This window comes from Carcharhinus amblyrhynchos, chromosome 9, assembly GCF_965287045.1.
Source record: "Carcharhinus amblyrhynchos chromosome 9, sCarAmb.v2.hapA, whole genome shotgun sequence".
NCBI lineage: Eukaryota > Metazoa > Chordata > Chondrichthyes > Carcharhiniformes > Carcharhinidae > Carcharhinus > Carcharhinus amblyrhynchos.
In genome coordinates, this window is record NC_137332.1 from 107,049,228 (window position 1) to 107,067,763 (window position 18,536).

The 18,536-nt window shown below is 44.5% G+C and overlaps 1 pseudogene; it reads right to left on the reverse strand.

Moving 5' to 3' along the window:
- The window catches only part of LOC145348676 (zinc-binding protein A33-like), a 108,741-nt pseudogene extending 94,259 nt beyond the window's left edge, over positions 1–14,482 (reverse strand).
- Positions 14,483–18,536: the final 4,054 nt, after the last annotated feature.

Here is an 18,536-nt window from a genome sequence, read left to right on the forward strand (position 1 = left end):
AAATCAAAGGGGAGAGCAGCTTTTGGTCACCTGGGATAATGGTGACTTTTCTTTATTACTGTAGCTGACTTTCAGCCTGAACACAATGCAGTTTTCTCTGCTGAAATACAGCATGTGATATCAATCCATATCACTGCTGTAAATGTTTCTTCATGCAAATAAAAGGTTACTCTCATAATTAGTAAATAACCTGATGATTGTCAAATTCTGAAGTTCAATCATTGAAATCAGTGCTTTTCTCCTAATCTCTGAGGAAGAGGAAGTGTGTCAGAGAGGGGTACTGCTATCCATAAGACACACTGCAACAATTCAGTAAAGCTTCTTGGACAGCACCTTCCAAGCCTGCAATGTCGACCACTTAGAAGTAAGCCTATCTCGAGCTGGATTTTTTGCTCCCTCGCCAGCAGATTTGAAAGTGGGATGGGGACAGGGAGGGCTCATAAAGATCTCTTAGTGCATGCCTTACTTGCCCACCCATCCAACTTATTTCAGATTGTATGAGCCGCAATGGACACTTTGGGCCAATTAATGGGCACTTAAGGACTATCTCCTAAATTACTGAAAGACAGCCATCACTGTGGAGATGGGTTTTCTAACCATGGAGTCTGGGGACCAAATCAAGCCAACGGGAACACCACTACATGTAAATTCCCCTCCAAGCCACGCGTCTTCCTGGCTTAGAAATATATCGCTGTTCCTTCTCTGTCACGAGATCAAAATCCTGGAAGTCCCTCTCTAACAGCACTGTGGGTGTACCCATACTACAAAGACTGCACTGGTTCAAGAAAGTGGCTCACCATTACCTTCTCAAGAGCAATTAGGTATGCACAATAAATGCTGGCCTAGCCAGTGATGCTCCTATCCGATCAACTATTACATTAAAAGATCTACTGGATTGGCCAATGAAAAGTGGGAGGATAGAGCGAAATAGTACCTTGTTAAGATCAATCCTTATATAATTTCCAATACATTAGTGTCCAACCTGCAGAGAAAAGCCATGCCCTACTTTTCTCATAGTGAATCTCTGGAATACATTGTGTTACGATCCTGTAAATGATGAGCTGGGTGTTTTCTGTGTTTGGGTCCAAGGTGAGAGATATTGGAACTGGAAGAGAACACAAATGGGAAGTGGCGACAAAAACAGAAACAGGAACAAATCACGAGACAGTGCTACGGGTCATTGTCACTTTGCTCTTTTGACCCAAGTATTGTGGAGGCTCAGAGACAAAGTCTCTGAAGGATTTTCTCACCATTCCTTCTGCCATGTTTACTCAGCACAGGTTTGCACCATTTTATTGAAAATATATTGTTACCGTTCAAGATCTGTTAATCTCAGCAACTTGAGATGAGTAAATTAATGGAACTTCTACATCACGTGGACCTCAAAAAGGTTCTAATGTAGACACCACTGCAACCCATAAAGTCAAGAAACATTGTTCTAACAAATTAATTTAACTTCTATTTAGCCTGATTCAGATAGCAGTGTCTGTAGGTAATGTAGACCCAAGATTCACTGAGTAGTGTGAATCCTTCATAAATATTTATTCCTTAACCAAGTAAAGGTGGTTCCTCTTCAATGTGGTGGATAAAATGGCATCTGCCCTCCAGCCATTATCAATAAGGTATGGCGTCAGCAGTCACATATTTATAGAAAGCCACAATGCACAAAGGCAAAAGTACACAAAGGCATTTTTCGAAACATCCTCCTTTCACAAAAAGATCAAATGGTTTCTGTTCTCAACCTGTTATCTGCAATGCCTAACACGTGACTATTTAAAGTAATATTGCGCAAAGTTAGTCCTCCGAATAGCTTCTACAAAATGGAAAAGCAGCTACTGTGCAGGGGGAAGTAGACAGAGCAGATTTTTAACTTGCCACCCTTGGCTTTGTGGATTGGAAACCCATTCTACAAACTGTCCAATTCTAAAGACAATGGGAGGTTGAATATTCAAACTGATTTCCCTCACTCGGGACTGAGCAAATTGGAGGGAATGGAAGGAGAGGGGACTCTGACTCTTACCTGGCTCAATTATTCTCCTCAGCCCCTTCCACACATTGAAAAACTGGCTTGCTGAACACTGACATGGTTTGCTCAGCTTCCTTCGGTAGCTGGGGCTGGACATGACGATTGGGAAAAGAGATCATGTGTGTGAGCAACAAAAGCATTTTAAAAAAACACAGGGTCAGCACGCACAATGAGATGGGACATACCTGGTGAGAAAGTCCTTAAAACCCTAAGGAGAGAGAAAAAACACTAAACAGAAATTATTGTCAAACAAGCATAATCTCTGAATCAAGAAAATTTTTTTGATATTAGTTATTTCCTTGAGTATCTCTGCAGCCTCCGACATCTTCAGTCGCGCCTGTATCACTGAGATCCTTCTCACAATGGCCGGAACATCCCCCATAATTGCTTTGACATTTCCCTCCAATTTCTTCAATGTATTTTCTTCTCCTTGCCTCAGTTGGTTTCTCATGGCTTCTTTGTACTCATTCAGGAACCTGTGCACCTTCTCAAATTCATTTCTAATTGTGTACACCAGCTGCTCCACTTGTACCTGCAGCAGGATAGTGGGACATTGATACTAATGTGACAGAAAAGGTTACCTTCTCTTCATGTATTGGGAAATCACTGTCTAAAAGATGGTAGAAACTGATTCATGAGCAGGTTTTATGGAAGTCACACTTCAAAAAGACTGTTACAGGATCATAGCAAAAGGCTTGGTTCCCTATCGAAGGTCTGGCACAGAGACTCCCACTATAAAATCCCATGTTTTGAAATTTGGTCACATGACATTCGTACTTCATACCCCACCTTCCCTCATGTCTACTCAGGAAGAACCCTCATACTTTCAACAGGACATTCAAGAACTTCATTAGCATTGAACAGAAATCAATGTCAATACAAGTGCAATCTCTCAATCAAGAAAACTTTTTTTTTCGATAAAGACAGACTTCGCTGGTAACTAGCAAATGGAAATTACATTCCAAAACAATACTGGGTACTGATAATAACACAGTAAAACTGAAGCTTCACATGGTCAAGAAAATCAAAACAAGGAAAAAGCAAAAAAAATGCTATCACAGGAATAACATTACATAGCAAATTATACAAGTAAATTTGACAATATTTTAAGACGCAGTCACATATTGCCATTTATGGCTAAATTAAATGCCCATGTGTGATATAGGGAATTGTTGGGAGTGCAGGGGTGGGGTGGCAGGGATGGCACAGCTGAAGGTCTCTGGATATGGTCCCGGGACCAGTGTCCCTGGAGACTGCAGGTGAAATAGGCACTTGTGTCACTGCTCGGCCAGCTGATTGCCTTATCCCCAGCCCGTACTCTCCACCTCTACCCCAACTGGATAATGTATAATACATTATCTCTAACTTTACTTCTCAGTTTTGGCTTCTGGTATTGGAGCTGACATTCACAGTACTGGAGGGCTCTAACAAGCTTGGTTAGGTCCTGTCTTCCTTCCCACTCAACACAAGTCATTGCAAACATTTTCTTCAGATCAGGATGTAATCCCGGCACAAGAATATTTTCAAACGCTGACATTCCAGCTTTTTGAGATATACCCAAACAATTCATGAACATCAAGTGAAACTTCCCCTAGTAGTACGTCCTTATGTACCGTGCTATGCAAACTATGCAAATGTACATTTAGCGTCTGGACTATTAAAATACAGTTCAGAGGTAAAAACAACTAAGGGAACTAAAGGTGCTCCTCAAGGTCTGGGAAAGGCATGGAGGGGCAATTGTCGCATTGACGCAGGTGATGCCTGGGATCTTGTTCGGAATGAGATGGGTTTTTTTTAGATACAGTTGCTACAAATCCTGAGAGGACCGCAGCTGTGAAGGGGGGGATCTCAGGATATCAGCAGGGAGGGTTGACCCATATGGGGGTGGGGGGCTTTGTATGGCCTCAGGTGGACTCGATTATGAATCAATGAAGGAGGATATGGGGGCAACCAATCTTCTACCTCATCATCTTGCTCAGTAGGAAGTAATTTTTGTTTGTTTGTGAGGACGCTGTGCAACCAAGATCTTGTCTTTAACACCTCCCTTACAATTCCTTAGTTCCTCAGACTTTCTAACATTCTCTAACCCTTTGTTCCTGGACTCATCCAACTACTTCTGCATTTCCACTTGCCATAGGAAATATGCAGACCACCCCACATTTCTCTTACCTTTCTTCTCCTTTACTTTTAACACACATTCCCAAAGTCTCAATGTGGTCCCTATTAAAGGTACCATCAGGAGGAAGGGGCTTCTTCTTACCCTGTGTCCACTTCACCCATTTTGGATCTGTTCTACCCTGCCGGCCAGCATGAGACATGGTTATACACAGACAGACAAAAAATTGACACACAAACAAACATTCAAGACTAATGAAGAAGGCTAACAAAGGGTTAAAGGAGAACCCTCCTTTGACCGTTTGCGGGTTTCTTTGTGCACAAGTAATTAAAGACCTTGAATTGGATTCATGGTGTCCAGCGCTGTTTGTGTTAAGAGTCGACTGAGTGTGCCTTTAGATTGCTGACACCCAAGAGAATGCTAACATTAATTACTACCTTGAGTGTCTCTGCAGCTCCCCAGCTCGCTAACAACAGTGCCATGGATGACCCACTGGAAGAAGCCGAAGTCACGAAAGCTGTCAGCCAGCTATCCAGTGGCAAAACCGCAGGGGAAGATGCCATAACCGCAGAAATCTACAACCTGCTGGTCCTGTATTTATCGAGAAGCTCACCGAGTTGTTCCAGTCCTTTCGGAAGCAAGGATCCATTCCTCAGGAACTTAAGGATGCTCCCATCGTACACCTCTACAAGAGGAAGGGCAATTGGCAAGTATGCAACAACCACCAAGGAATCTCGCTGCTCTCCAACACAGGAAAAATCCTCGCAAGAGTCCTGCTAAATTGTCTGGTCACTCATCTGGAGCTGGGCCTGCTTTCAGAGTCACAGCGTGGCTTCCACAAAGGTCGTGGGACTATTGACATGACTTTTGCTGCGAGCCAACTTCAGGAGAAGTATCAGAAGCAGAATTGCAAGCTCTGCACAGCTTTTGTTGACCTTGCGAAAGCCTTCAACACTATCAGCCGACAAGGCTTGTGGAGAATCATGTCAAAGTTCAGCTGCACCCTGAAATTCATTCAGATGGTATGCTAGTTCCATGATGGCATGATGGCCAGAGTACTGTATGGTGGAGAATCCTCTGAGGCATTCCCAGTGACCAGTAGTGTCAAACAGGGCTGTGTGTTCGCACCCACACTGTTCAACATGATGTTTACTGCTGTGCTGAATGATGCCTTCCAGGACAGTGTTGCTGGAATCAGCCACAAGAACAGAGTGGATGGGGAGCTCTTCACCCTGAGCTATTACCAAAGTGAAGGAGACTGTTCTGAGAGACTTCCTCTTTGCCGATGACTGTGCCCTGTATACTGGCTCAGAGCCAGAGATGCAAATCAGTATGTACAAATTTTCCACAGCTTGTAACAACTGTGGACTCACCATCAACATTAAAAAGACCAAAATCATGCGCCAGCCTGCTTCTCATGCACCGTACACAGAACGCACTATTACAATCAAAGGGCAGAAACTACAGGCAGTGGACCAGTTCACTTATTTTGGCAGCACCCTCTCCCAAGCTTTGACTATTGATACAGAAGTTAACTGCAGAATAGCAAAGGTAAGTTCTGTTTTTGGTAGACTGCACTCCATTGGATGGAAACGTTGAGGAATCAGCCCAGCAACAAAACTGAAGGTCTACAGTGCCGTGGTACTCACTACCCTCCTATATGCCTGTGAAACGTGGACTGTGTATTGAAGGCGTGCAAGACAGCTCAATCATTTCCACATGACTTGTCTTCACAGCATATTACTCATCAGATGGCAAGACAAAATACCAGATACTGAAGTTCTCTCTAGGGTAAGTCTACCATCAGTCCACACACTGCTGATGAGAGCGCAGACCGGTGGGCTGGTCATGACATCCACATGCCAAACGAGCGCATATCCAAGCAGGTCCTTTTTGGGGAACTCTCTGCTGGAAGATACTCACATGGAGGGCAAAAGAAACGTTACAAAGACACACTCAAGTCCTCCCTGAAGTTTCTTGACACGACCACCTGGGAAATGCTGGCACAAAACAGCCCTACCTGGTGCTGCCTCATCCACAAGGGCTGTCAAGCTTACGAAGCAAGGTGTATTGCCGAAACGCAACTTAAGCGTGAGCTGCGCAAGTCCAGAACCGCCAGTGCAACAAATACAGTGCCTACACAAGTCTGTCCAATATGTGCCAGGACATTCCGTGCCTGAATTGGCCTAATCAGTCATCTTTGGACACATCACATCCAGCCTCAAAATGACTAATGGTGTTGAAGTCCTCATCAACAACGATAGATGGACAACAATCTCTACAGCATATGTCATCTTTAGCTAAAAGTGCTTTGCCTCACAGTGCCAGAGACCTGGGTTCTATTCCAGCATTGGGTTACTGTTTGTGTTGGGTTTGCACATTCTCCCCAGATCTGCATGTGTTTCCTCCGGCATTTCCGGTTTCCTCCCACAGTCTAAAGGTGTGCAGGTGAGATGAATTGATCATAGTAAATTGCACTTTAGTGTCCCAAGATGTGGAGTTCAGCAGATTAGTAGGGTAAATACGTGGGGTTATGGGGATAGGGAAGGGGTGGATCTGCATAAGATGTTCATGGAACATCTATGTTCTATGAACATAGAAAATAGATGTTCTATGAAGGGCCTGCACTATACAGCACAGTGCAGGCCCTTCGGCCCTCGATCTTGTGCCGTGCAATGTCCGAACCCAAGATCAAGCTATCCCACTCCCTATCATTCTGGTGTGCTCCATGTGCCTATCCAATAATCGCTTGAAAGTTCCTAAAGTGTCCGACTGCATTATCACAGCAGGCAGTGCATTCCACACACCAACCACTCTCTGAGTAAAGAATCTACCTCTGACATCCTTCCTATATCTCCTGCCATGAACCTTATAGTTATGCCCCCTCATTACAGCTACATCCACCCGAAGAAATAGTCTCTGCATGTCCGCTCTATCTCCCTCATCGCCTTATAAACCTCTATTAAGTTGCCTCTCATCCTCCTCTGCTCTAAATAGAAAAGTCCCAGCTCCCTCAACTTTCCTCATAAGACCTCCCCTCCAAACCAGGCAGCATCCTGTTAAATCTCCTCTGCATTCTCTCCAATGCTTCCACATCCTTCTTATAGTGAGCTGACAGAACTGAACACAATATTCCAAATGTGGTCTCACCAAAGTCCTCTATAGTTGCAGCATAATTCCACGGCTCTTAACTCAAACTCCCTGTTAATAAACACTAAATAAACATTCAGTCGAAAAGTAGGCACAGACTCAATGGGTAGAATTGCCTCCTTTTGCACTGTAGTGATTCTATGATTCAGTGGAAACTGACCATATCCCAAAACTACACATTAATGCTGTTCATTAATATATTACCACATTCCTCTTCCTGATATTTTCCACACATTCTAATACATAAAATTATTTGCAAAAACAATGATAGGAGATGCAGTGACATTTGATGACTTGTTCTGTGACTGGAATTGTCCATTAACAATAAATACAGGAAGACTAGGTAGTCTCCTTTAGAGTTATATCCACCTCCCCATCTTAAATACTCTCATTGCAGGATGATCTTCGCCACCAAAAGACAAAGGGCCACCTTTCTCTACAAGACTGTGGGCAGGGAGTCATCCCAAAGTTGTCACTCTAACTGGTGTATTTTCTCTCCTTACTTGTCTCCTTTTAAGCTCTAATTCTGCTCCTATTTTGACAAAGTGAGAAAAACAGGCAGCAATACTCCATACATGACATTGCAATAAGAATTACAAATCCACATGGAATATGAGAGGAAACACTAACGCTGAATTCCCTCAGGATTTTTGATACAATGACGCCTTATTCAGGATGGGTGGAAACAGATATTGGAGATGAACTCTTTTCCTCCCAACATTTGTACATTCTGGCCAACTTGAAGGCTAGCAAATGTTCATAGCCTTAGAGATGCCACAAGGGACACCAGTATGATCCGTAGAATCATTGAATCAAGAATATTTGCAGGACAGAAGCAGAACATTCGGCCCAGCTTTCTATAAGAGTGACATAGTTAGACCATTCCTGCATCCTCTCCCCTGCAAATGTTGTGCTTTCAGCTGCTTATCCAATTCCCTTTTGGAAGCCACAGTAGAATTAGTCTCCACCATACTCACAGGCAGTGAATTCTAAATCCAAATGACTCGTACCACCAAAATGCCACAGAGGGGATTCACAGAGTGTTGCCTGGGCTGGAGTGTTTCATCTATGTAGAGAGACTGGTTAGGCCAGGGTTGTTTTCCATACAGCAGTGAATGCTGTCAAGGGACCTGACTTGAGGGGTACAAAATCATGAAGAACTTAGATAGGGTAGATAGGAAGAACTTTTCCTCTCAGTAGAGAGGATCAAAAAACCAGTGGGCATAGATTTTGGGAGGCAGGAGATTTAGAGGGATTTATGGCAAAGCTTCTTCACACCGAGAGTGGCAGGAATCTGGAACTCACTGCCTGCAAGGGTGACAGGTGGGAACCATCACAACATTTAGATAAGCACATGAAACACCATAGTATGCAAGATTACAGAGCAAGTGATGGAAAATGGGATGAAATAGATGGCCAGCTCTAATGTGATGGGCTGAAAGGCCTCTTTCTGTGCTGTATGGCTCTGTGACTATGACTCACTATATCTACTGCTGGCTGAAGTCTAGATATGAAGCATTCAAGTCAGGTGACCATGCCAGGCACAGATTGTGTTGACCCCAGAAAGTAGAGTGTAAGCCTAAAAATCATTTTGCGCCCAGTGCAAAATGGTTTGCAATCATCCTGATCCCTTTTAAGTGGCTCAAACCAGATCATGCCCAGAAAGGGCAGGGGCTGATTAGCATGTTTAAAGTTGCATTCAAATATGCATAGTTCATTCGACACACCTTGGCAGTGCCCACCTGGCACAATGGCAATGCGCACCTGGCACAATGGCAGTGCCCACCTGGCAAGTGTCATTTGGGCACTGCAAATGTGCCAGGGCAGAGCTAAAGAGGTTGGGTCTGAGTGGTGGTGGGGGCTAGGTGGTGCAATGATGGGGGAGGCGGGCTATGCAGAGGAGATGGTGAAGGGGTGAGAGGTCCTGAAGGGATGGAGCATAAAGGGGAGTGATGAGACTTGGAGTGTTGGGGGAGGGGAGGGGGGCAATACTGGGGGGTCGTGAAGGGGGTACCATTGGGAGTGTCCCAATTTCCCAATGCTGGCAATCTGTGTTGGGGAGGGGGAATCATGCCACCATTGGGGGATCTCCTGATGTCTGTGTGGGGGAGGAGGGGAATGGGTAGGGAGAGGGTTTCTCAACGCACTGTGAGATTGGGCCACCCTTCCAAATTGGTGCCCAATGCCTTGGAGCTGGGCTAGCCCTCCGGCCTCCTCCCACCCCCAAGAGTTCACACAACTCACTGCTCTCCCAAAAAAACAACTGAGTGTGTGACTGTTATGGTCCCGATAGCTCCAGTTTTCTCGCCGTTATGGCACTTTTTTGGGAAAATCGCAACCCTACTCTCCATATTACAATAAGGACAGAGCACTGGGGAAAGATCAGCGAAGGATTTACTCGGTCAAAGATGGTGCCAGAACTGAGAGATAGTAGCTACCAGGAAAGTTTTAACAGTTTGGGTGGAGCTGTTTTCTCCAGAAAAAAATCCACCCTTAAACATAGAAACAAGGAAAATAGGACTAACAGTAGACAATTCCGCCCTTCGAGACTGTTCCACCATTATGATCATGGTTCTTCCTTCCTTCCCCCCACTCCCCCCTCCCCACCCATATTCTTTTATCCCTTTAGGCCCAAGAGCTATATTTAACTCCTTGAAAACAAACAATAATAATTTGGTAACCTCACCTGCTTTCTCCAATGCATTTCAATCCTTTTTGTAAAATGGAGACTAGAACTGTACATTTTACTCCAAGTGTACATGAGATCTAATTAGGTTTCTCCACACTGACACTTTGTAATGCAACCTAGTCACACAACAGGTTTTCTAAGACAACTGGCCCAAGATGCCTACTAATGATGCAGGCCATTGCCTGACCCTGGAGTGGCCACCATAACAGAACCTCTTTATTACCCTCAATTGCAACTTCAGGGAAAGTCTTCACCAGCATCTTAACGGCAAATAGAGATGGACAAAAAGTCCTGACCTTTCCATATCTCAAGAACTATGTATTTCTAAATATTAACATTGGAATCGATATTTACCTTTATTTCTTCCACTTCGCCTCTTTTTTTCATTTCACTTTCAGTAATTTCCTTTATTTTCCTTCCCTACAAATCCAAAGATGCTTCTAAATTTTTGTGAAACATTTAATATATTTGAGTTGTATGAATGATTGAGAGCTCCAGTAAAACTGATAACCTGAATGTCATTAATGAATCAGATGGCTTCACCAGAGCAGTCAATAGTGTGACAGTCAATGCAGAGAGTACTTTGAGTTGGGACCCAAATAATCTCCTTCAGGAACCATTGATACTCCTTGGAGATCTCAGCAGCAGCAGAAACACATATATATAATGACAGACACACCACATAAACATTGCCAGTCACATGTACGTCGCTAGACATGGGAGATATCTCATTTACCTACCTTGAGACAGCAAAATTTGATTTACTTGGTTAGAGACTGTGGTAACTCAATAGTGCCTACAAGGCCGGACACTAAGATACTCCATATACACAGGTGGATGTTGGAATATCCCAAAATACATGGCTAGAAACAGGGATATCCTATATACATAGCTAGATATTGAAAAATTCCTTATACACAGCTAGAAAACGTGGTGCTCCACATGTGAGGGTAAAAACTGCGATAATCTACATTCAAGGTTAACTTTCAAGGCTACACATAAAAATAGCTGGAACACTCCGTACATAGCTAGATAATTTATATATCAATTGAAACTGGGCTATTCTACATGCAAAGCTAGAGAGTGGAATACCCCAATACATGGCTAGAGACTGGATATCTTCACATAAAAGGAACAAGAACAGAATATTTTGCTTATTCAGTCTATTCTACTACTCAATGAGATGACTTTGACAGCTTCTTTGTGCCATAACCGTCAATACCTTTGGTTGAAAAAATTCTTATCAAGGCAGAATTTTCCATTCTGGAGACTATAGGAAGGAATTCTGCCATATCCCCTGCCAACAGCTTCAATGTCAAACAGGTGAATGGGGTAGAATTGGGATTTAAGTGGGTGTGAATTTCCTGCAGGATCTTCTGCTGGTGTCCATAAATGGAGAAACCCACTGGAGGTGAGCGTGAATTTGATTTGCATCCTGCTAATGGGAGCAGATGAAGCTCCGAACAGAATCTTCTCCCCATGCCCAATTGTCCATGTGCAAACAAGAAAACACATCGGTCCAGAAAATGTCTGGAACAACAAGGCTTGCAGATATCGGATCTTTCCTGGACAATGTCTGGCACTGCATCTGGAGCTCAGGATGGAGACCATCAGGGACCCTGGATCCCAGAACACCACAGCAGTGGGTGGGCGGAGAACCTACAGGTGAAAATTCCAGATTCAATGTCATGGAGAAGGTTCATCTTCCAATCACAGAGTGTTCCAGGAGATCCATCTTCTTTCTTGGTGAAGTAAATCTTCTTTCTTCAAGGATGGGTCTGTGATGTCGAACCCCATTTCAATATAGCATTCAGATATGATGATGGGACTTGCGCCATCATGCCAGCCCCACCATGCTATTTGGTCATCCCAATCTCCCAGTGGATTGGGAGAACACCTGCCGCCCATCACCAAGCCCCCAGCTTCATGGAAATTGGACTCCCCTCCTCCATATCTCTAGTGGCATGTTATCCCCCCCCCCGCCACCCCCCCCCCCCCGCCCCCCCACACACCAACCCAAGTGACCGGCATCAAGGTAGTAGGGTACTCCTGCTGGCCCCCTATAAAAGCTCCCCCCGACCCCACGCTGCCACTCGCACCACTCCAACACCCTCTGCGCACCCCACCAGCAACCATCCCCTATTGCATAGCTCATCCTTGCATAGCCCCCAGTGTATAGTCTCCACCCCTGCATAGCTCAACTCCTTGCAGAGCTCCCCCCTTTGCATAGCCCCCCCTCCTTGCACGAGCCACCCACCCCACCCCACAGTTTTTGTGCATACTTCCCCTGGAGCAGAGAAGCTCCGACATCTTCTCCGGAGCTTTCAACATGTCATTGATGAAGACGAACATCTCGTCAAGGCCATCCCCACACCCCCACTTCTTGCCTTCAAACAACCACACAACCTCAAACAGACCATTCTCTGCAGCAAACTACCCAGCCTTCAGGAAAACAATGACCACGACACCACACAACCCTGCCACAGCAACCTCTGCAAAACATGCTGGATCATCGACACAGATGCCATCATCTCATGTGAGAACACCATTCTCCTGGTACACGGTACATACTCTTGCAACTCGGCCAATGTTGTCTACCTGATACCCTGCAGGAAAGGATGTCCCAAGGCATGATACATTGGGGAGACCATGCAAATGACAACAGATGAGTGAACACCACTCAACAATCACCAGGCAAAACTGTTCTCTTCCTGTTGGGGAACACTTGTTCTCTGATCTTCGGATAAGCATTCTCCAAGGCAGCCTTCACGACATACGACAGCGCAGAGTCATTGAGCAGAAACTGATAGCCAAGTTCTGCACATATGAGGACAGCCTCAACTGGGATCTTGGGTTCATGTCAAACTATCTGTAACCCCCACAACTTGCCTGGACTTGCAAAATCTCACTAACTGTCTTGGCTGGAAACAATACACATCTCTTTAACCTATGTTTAATGCTCTCTCCACTCATATTGTCTGTACCTTTAAGACTTGATTATCTGTAAAGACTTGCATTCCAACCATTATTTTGTAAATTGAGTTTGTGTCTTTACATGCCCTGCTTGTGAATAGGACTCCCGCTCACCTGACAAAGGGGCATCAAGCGCTCCAAAAGCTAATGGCTTTTGCTACCAAATAAATCTGTTGGACTTTAACCTGGTGTTGTGAGGCTTCTTACTGCATACTCCCCCCACCATAGCCCCATCCACATTCAAGCCCTACCCCATTCAGGCCCCATCCCCTTGGCATTTATGGTGTCAGCTATGTACTGCCAAGGTGCCACTGCCTGGTCATGCCCCTGACCACCTGGGGACTTCAACGTCCTCCAGTCCCTCCAGCATGGCTATAGCACCTGTTCTCTGATAGTGGAGACCAGGGACACGATTTTCCAGCCATTCACACCAGCAGGATTCTCCCATCCTGCTGCAGCAAACGGAGATTTGGCTGAGTGTCAAATTCTGCATCTTCTGGCAGTGGTGGTGGGGTGTGAATGGCCAGAGAATTCCAAATAGCACTGTTTCCCATTGATGTGGCAACATGCTGATGAGTGGGAAGATTCCAGGAAGCTGGAAGATGTCATGCTGGAGCAGGTAAATCCTTTTAAATCTGATCACCTTTAAATAAATAAGCAAAGGGGCAAAGCCGATCTTACTGGCAAAACAGTGCCAGGAGGATAGCAAACTGTGCTACGATATTCCCGGCTCACTGCTGATGACTGGTACAGGGAGCTGGTAAGATCACACCCACAGTCTTTCACAATTGACCCTATTTGCTCCTCTTAATGGCTTATAAACTCAGATCACATCCTTCACCTGGCTTCTCTCTCCTTCTCAATCCCTCTGCAATACTCGTTAATTTTTCTCTCCTACTCTCCTCTTTCCCCTTGTATATTCCTTTCCTCCTCCCTACCCCGTTGTAAATATCCTTTAACTCATTTCCTACCCCTCTTCCCTACCCTTTTTTCTTACCTCACTCTATATTCATCTTACCCAATCCTACTTAAAAACCCACTTCTGTATGCCTACACTCCTCCACTCCCACCACCCATTGCAGTTCCACTATTTACCTGCACCAATAACACATTGATCAGGTACCTTGTATATCTGGGCAGCATCTTTTAAAAGAATCACATTGTGAGTTTGATGTTCTGAACTCCAGTAATCCACACAGATCATTTCCTGCTCTTCTTTACGGAACATTTTCAGCTTCTCTTTGTGATCCTGACAGTAAAACTCCTCTTTTGGCTGTGTCACTTTCACTTTCAGTACTCTGAACATCTCCGAAACATTATCCAGGGTACAAACGGACCTGATGTGCCTCTGGGTGACGACCTGTCGCAACATCTTCCGGGACCTTCTCCCAACTCTGAGAGATGCAACTCCTGCAGAAGTGATGTTCGCCTTCTGGAGACACCAGGTGAACATGTCCAGACATATGGGACAGATTAGCTCCTGTATGAGGTCCCCCATTTCTTTCCCAGCTGCAATTTTACAGCTCATTCTCCAAACGCTCTCTTTTAACTTTCAGTTCTGCTGAAAATAGAAAGTAGAAAGGAAAGTAGAAAGAAACTGAAGCAAGGAGTAAGAAGGGCTAAAAGGGACCATGAGAAAGCATTGGCCAGCAGGATTAAGGAAAATCCCAAGGCTTTTTACACATATATAAAGAGCAAGAGGGTAGTCAGGGAGAAGGTTGGCCCACTCAAGGACAAGGAGGGAATCTATCTGTGGAGCCGGAGGAAATGGATGAGGTATTAAATGAGTACTTTGCATCAGTATTCACCAAAGAGAAGGGCTTGGTGGATGATGACTCTGGGAAAGGATGTGTAGATAGCTTGAGTCATGTTGAGATCAAAAAGGAAGAGGCATTGGGCTCTTGAGAAACATTAAGGTAGACAAGTCTCCAGAGTCTGATGGGATATACCCCAGAATACTGAGAGAGGCAAGGGAGGAAATTGCTGGGGCCTTGACAGTTAATCTTTGTACCCTCACTGGCTACAGGAGAGGTACACACAGTAAGAAATCTTACAACACCAGGTTAAAGTCCAATGGGTTTATTTGGTAGCAAACACCACTAGCTTTCGGAGTACTGCTCCTTCGGGAGGGTCCCAGAGGATTGAAGAACAGCTAATGTTGTTCCTTTGTTTAAGAAGAGTAGCAAGAATAGTCCAGGCAATTACAGGCTGGTGAATCTTACATCAGTGGTAGGGAAATTATTGGAGAGGATTCTTTGAGACAGGAATTATTCCCACTTGGAAATAAGTGGACGTATTAGTGAGAGGCAACATGGTTTTGTGAAGGGGAGGTCATGTCTCACGAACTTGATCGAGTGTTTCAAGGAAGTGATGAAGATGATTGATGAGGGTAGGGCAGTGGATGTTGTCTACATGGACTTCAGTAAGGCTTTTTACAAGGTCCCTCATGGCAGACTGGTGCAGAAGGTGAAGTCGCATGAGATCAGAGGTGAGCTGGCAAGGTGGATACAAAACTGGCTTGATCAAAGAATGAGTTTATTTGAAAGTAATCCCACAAGCTTTCGGAAACGGTGTCCCTTCGTCAGGTGTGTGGAAGGTTCTGATCAGATGAAGGGACACAACTGGTTGGTTTCTAACCTGGTATTGTGAGACTTCTTACTGTATTTACCCCAGTCCAATGCCTGCATCTCTACATCCTGATCAAAGAAGACAGAGGGTGGCAGTGGAAGGGTGCGTTTCTGAATGGAGGGCTGTGACAAGTCATGTTCCTCAGGGATCAGTGCTGGGACCTTTGCTGTTTGTGATATGTATGAATGATTTGGAGGAAAAAGTAACTGGATTGATTAGTAAGTTTGAAGATGACACAAACGCTGGTAGATTTGCAGGTAGCGATGAAGACCGTCAGATGATACAGCAGGATATAGATCAGTTGGAGACTTGGGTGGAGAGAGGGCAGATGGTGTTTAATTCAGACAAATATGAGGTAATGCATTTTGGAAGGTCCAATACAGATACGAAATACTCAATAAATGACAGAACCCTTAAGAATATTAGAAGGCAAAGGGATCTGGGTGTACAAATACACAGGTCACTGAAAGTGGCAATGCAGGTGGAGAAGGCAGTCAAGAAGATATATGGCATGCTTGTCTTCATCAGCTGGGGTATTGAATTTAAAAATTAGTAAGTTATGTTGCAGCTTTATAGAACCTTAGTCAGGCCACGCTTGGAATATAGTGTTCAATACTGGTCGCCACACTACCAGAAGGATGTGTAGGCTTTGAGGAGGGTACAGAAAGATTTACCAGGATGTTGCCTGGTATGGAGGGCATTAGTTATGAGGAGAGGTTGGAGAAACTTTGTTTGTTCTCACTGACACAACGGAGATTGAGGAGAGATCTGATAGAAGTCTACATGTTTATGAGAGGCATAGATAGAATGGATAGTCAGAAGCTTTTTCCCAGGGTTGAAGAGTCAATTACTAGTGGGCACAGGTTTAAGGTGTGAGGGACAAGGTTTAAAAGAGATGTACAAGGCAGATTTTTTACGCAGAGAGTGGTAGGTGTCTGGAACTCATTGCCGGGGGAGGTAGTGGAAGTGGATATGGGAGTGACTTTTAAGGGCCATCTTGACAAGTACATGAACGAGAAGGGAATAGAGGGAAAAGGTCTCCAGAAGGGTAGGGGTTTTAGTTAAGTAGGGCAGCATGGTCGGTGCAGGCTCGGAGGGCCGAAGATCCTTTTTCTGTGCTGTCATTTTCTTTGTTCTTTCCCTTTCTCAAATATCACATTGTTTAGTTAAAGAAAGTTTGTCATTTGTTTTCCTTCTCAATCATCAACAGATCCAATTGGCAATGAACCAAATTTTAACTGGAAATTAATTCCAAATATAGCTGGAAACTTGCTACCTCTCCCGGCAGCGAGTTTCCAGGCACCCACCACCCTCTGTATAAAAAACTTGTCTTGTACACCTCCTTCAAACTGTGCACCTCGCACCTTAAACCTATGCCCCCTAGTAATTGACTCTTCCACCCTGGAAAAAAGTTTCTGGCTATCCACTCTGTCCATGCTGCTCATAATCTTGTAGACTTCTATCAGGTCGCCCCTCAACCTCTGTCGTTCCAATAAGAACAAACTAAGTTTCTCCAACCTCTCCTCATAGCTAATGCACTCTATTCCAGGCAACATCCTGGTAAATCTTTTCTGTACCCTCTCCAAAGCCTTCACGTCTTTCTGGTAGGGTGGCGACCAGAATTGAACACCATATTCCAAGCGTGGCCTAACTAAGGTTCTATAAAGCTGCAACATGACTTGCCAATTTTTAAACGCAATACCCCGGCCAATGAAAGCAAGCATGCCATATGCCTTCCTGACTACCTTCCCCACCTGCACTGCCACTTTCAGTGATCTGTGTCACTGTGTCACAATTCTACTGAATTGTGGCCAATGTTGCATTTCTCATGGCCATTCTCTTGTTCAATGTCAAATCCACACTTGACAAGTGAGAAACATCACGTGACCCTAAGCCAACGCTCTGAAGTTAGTCAAGGCTATTTGGATTTGAGTACTGTATAGGGCTGTGATACGGCCCAACAATTAAAATTTATCAGTTAGAATTCCTATCATGTGAAGTAAAACAGCTGTACGGTTTTGAACAGTTAGCCCTATTTCCTGAGAATTAATTTAGTCCTTTTAACTTGCGGTATCAAGAACTACATAGCTACAAGGACTGGTCACAGAATATTAAGTGCCTGCTTCTTCTCTTTTTATGGAGACACTAGGCTGGATTTTCTGGCTGTGCTCACCCCAAAACAGTAAAATCCTTCCCGAGGTCAATGCCCCCTGCTCGCTACGATTCTCATAGTGGGCAGGATGGGAAAACCTCTCATAATGTATTATGTTGTATCTTTTATGTGTACCCTGTTACCACAGCTTTAACAGACCAATCATTTTTAAGCACTGATTTTATCTGATTTTAAGCACTCCATCAGATCCCCTCAATATTTCACACGTTTGACTCACACCACCTCTAATTCCTCTGACCTCCAATGGATATAGGCTCAACCTATCCAACTTTTCTTCACAAGCCTCTGATCCCAGGAATCAGCTGTGAAACTACTCTGAAATGCTTCTAAAGCAATTACATCTTATTTCAAATAAATGTCTCAAATCATCGATGCCTTATTCCGCACCACGTTACCAGTGAGAACTAAGAATTTGGTGTTCAGCCAAATCTTCATTTACAGCAGCGGGACCAGAGAACCCCAGCTGCAGATGAGCTCAGTGAATCCCAGCCAAGGGAAGCAACGGTGGGATTTGCAGACTCTCTACTTCCTCTTGGCAACTTATTCCCCTGCTTATATTGGTGTCATCATCAAATTTAGCTGCCACATGTTTGGTCCTTTCATCCAAATCACTGATATAGATTGTAAATAGTTGGGGCCCCAGCACTGATCTCTGTGGCACTCTGCTTGTCACAGCTTTCTAACCCAAAAGGACCCATTTATGCCTACCCTCTGCCTCCTGTTAGCCAACCAATCCTTTATTCATCCCAATAAGCTACCTCTGATGCCACACCGACAGCCT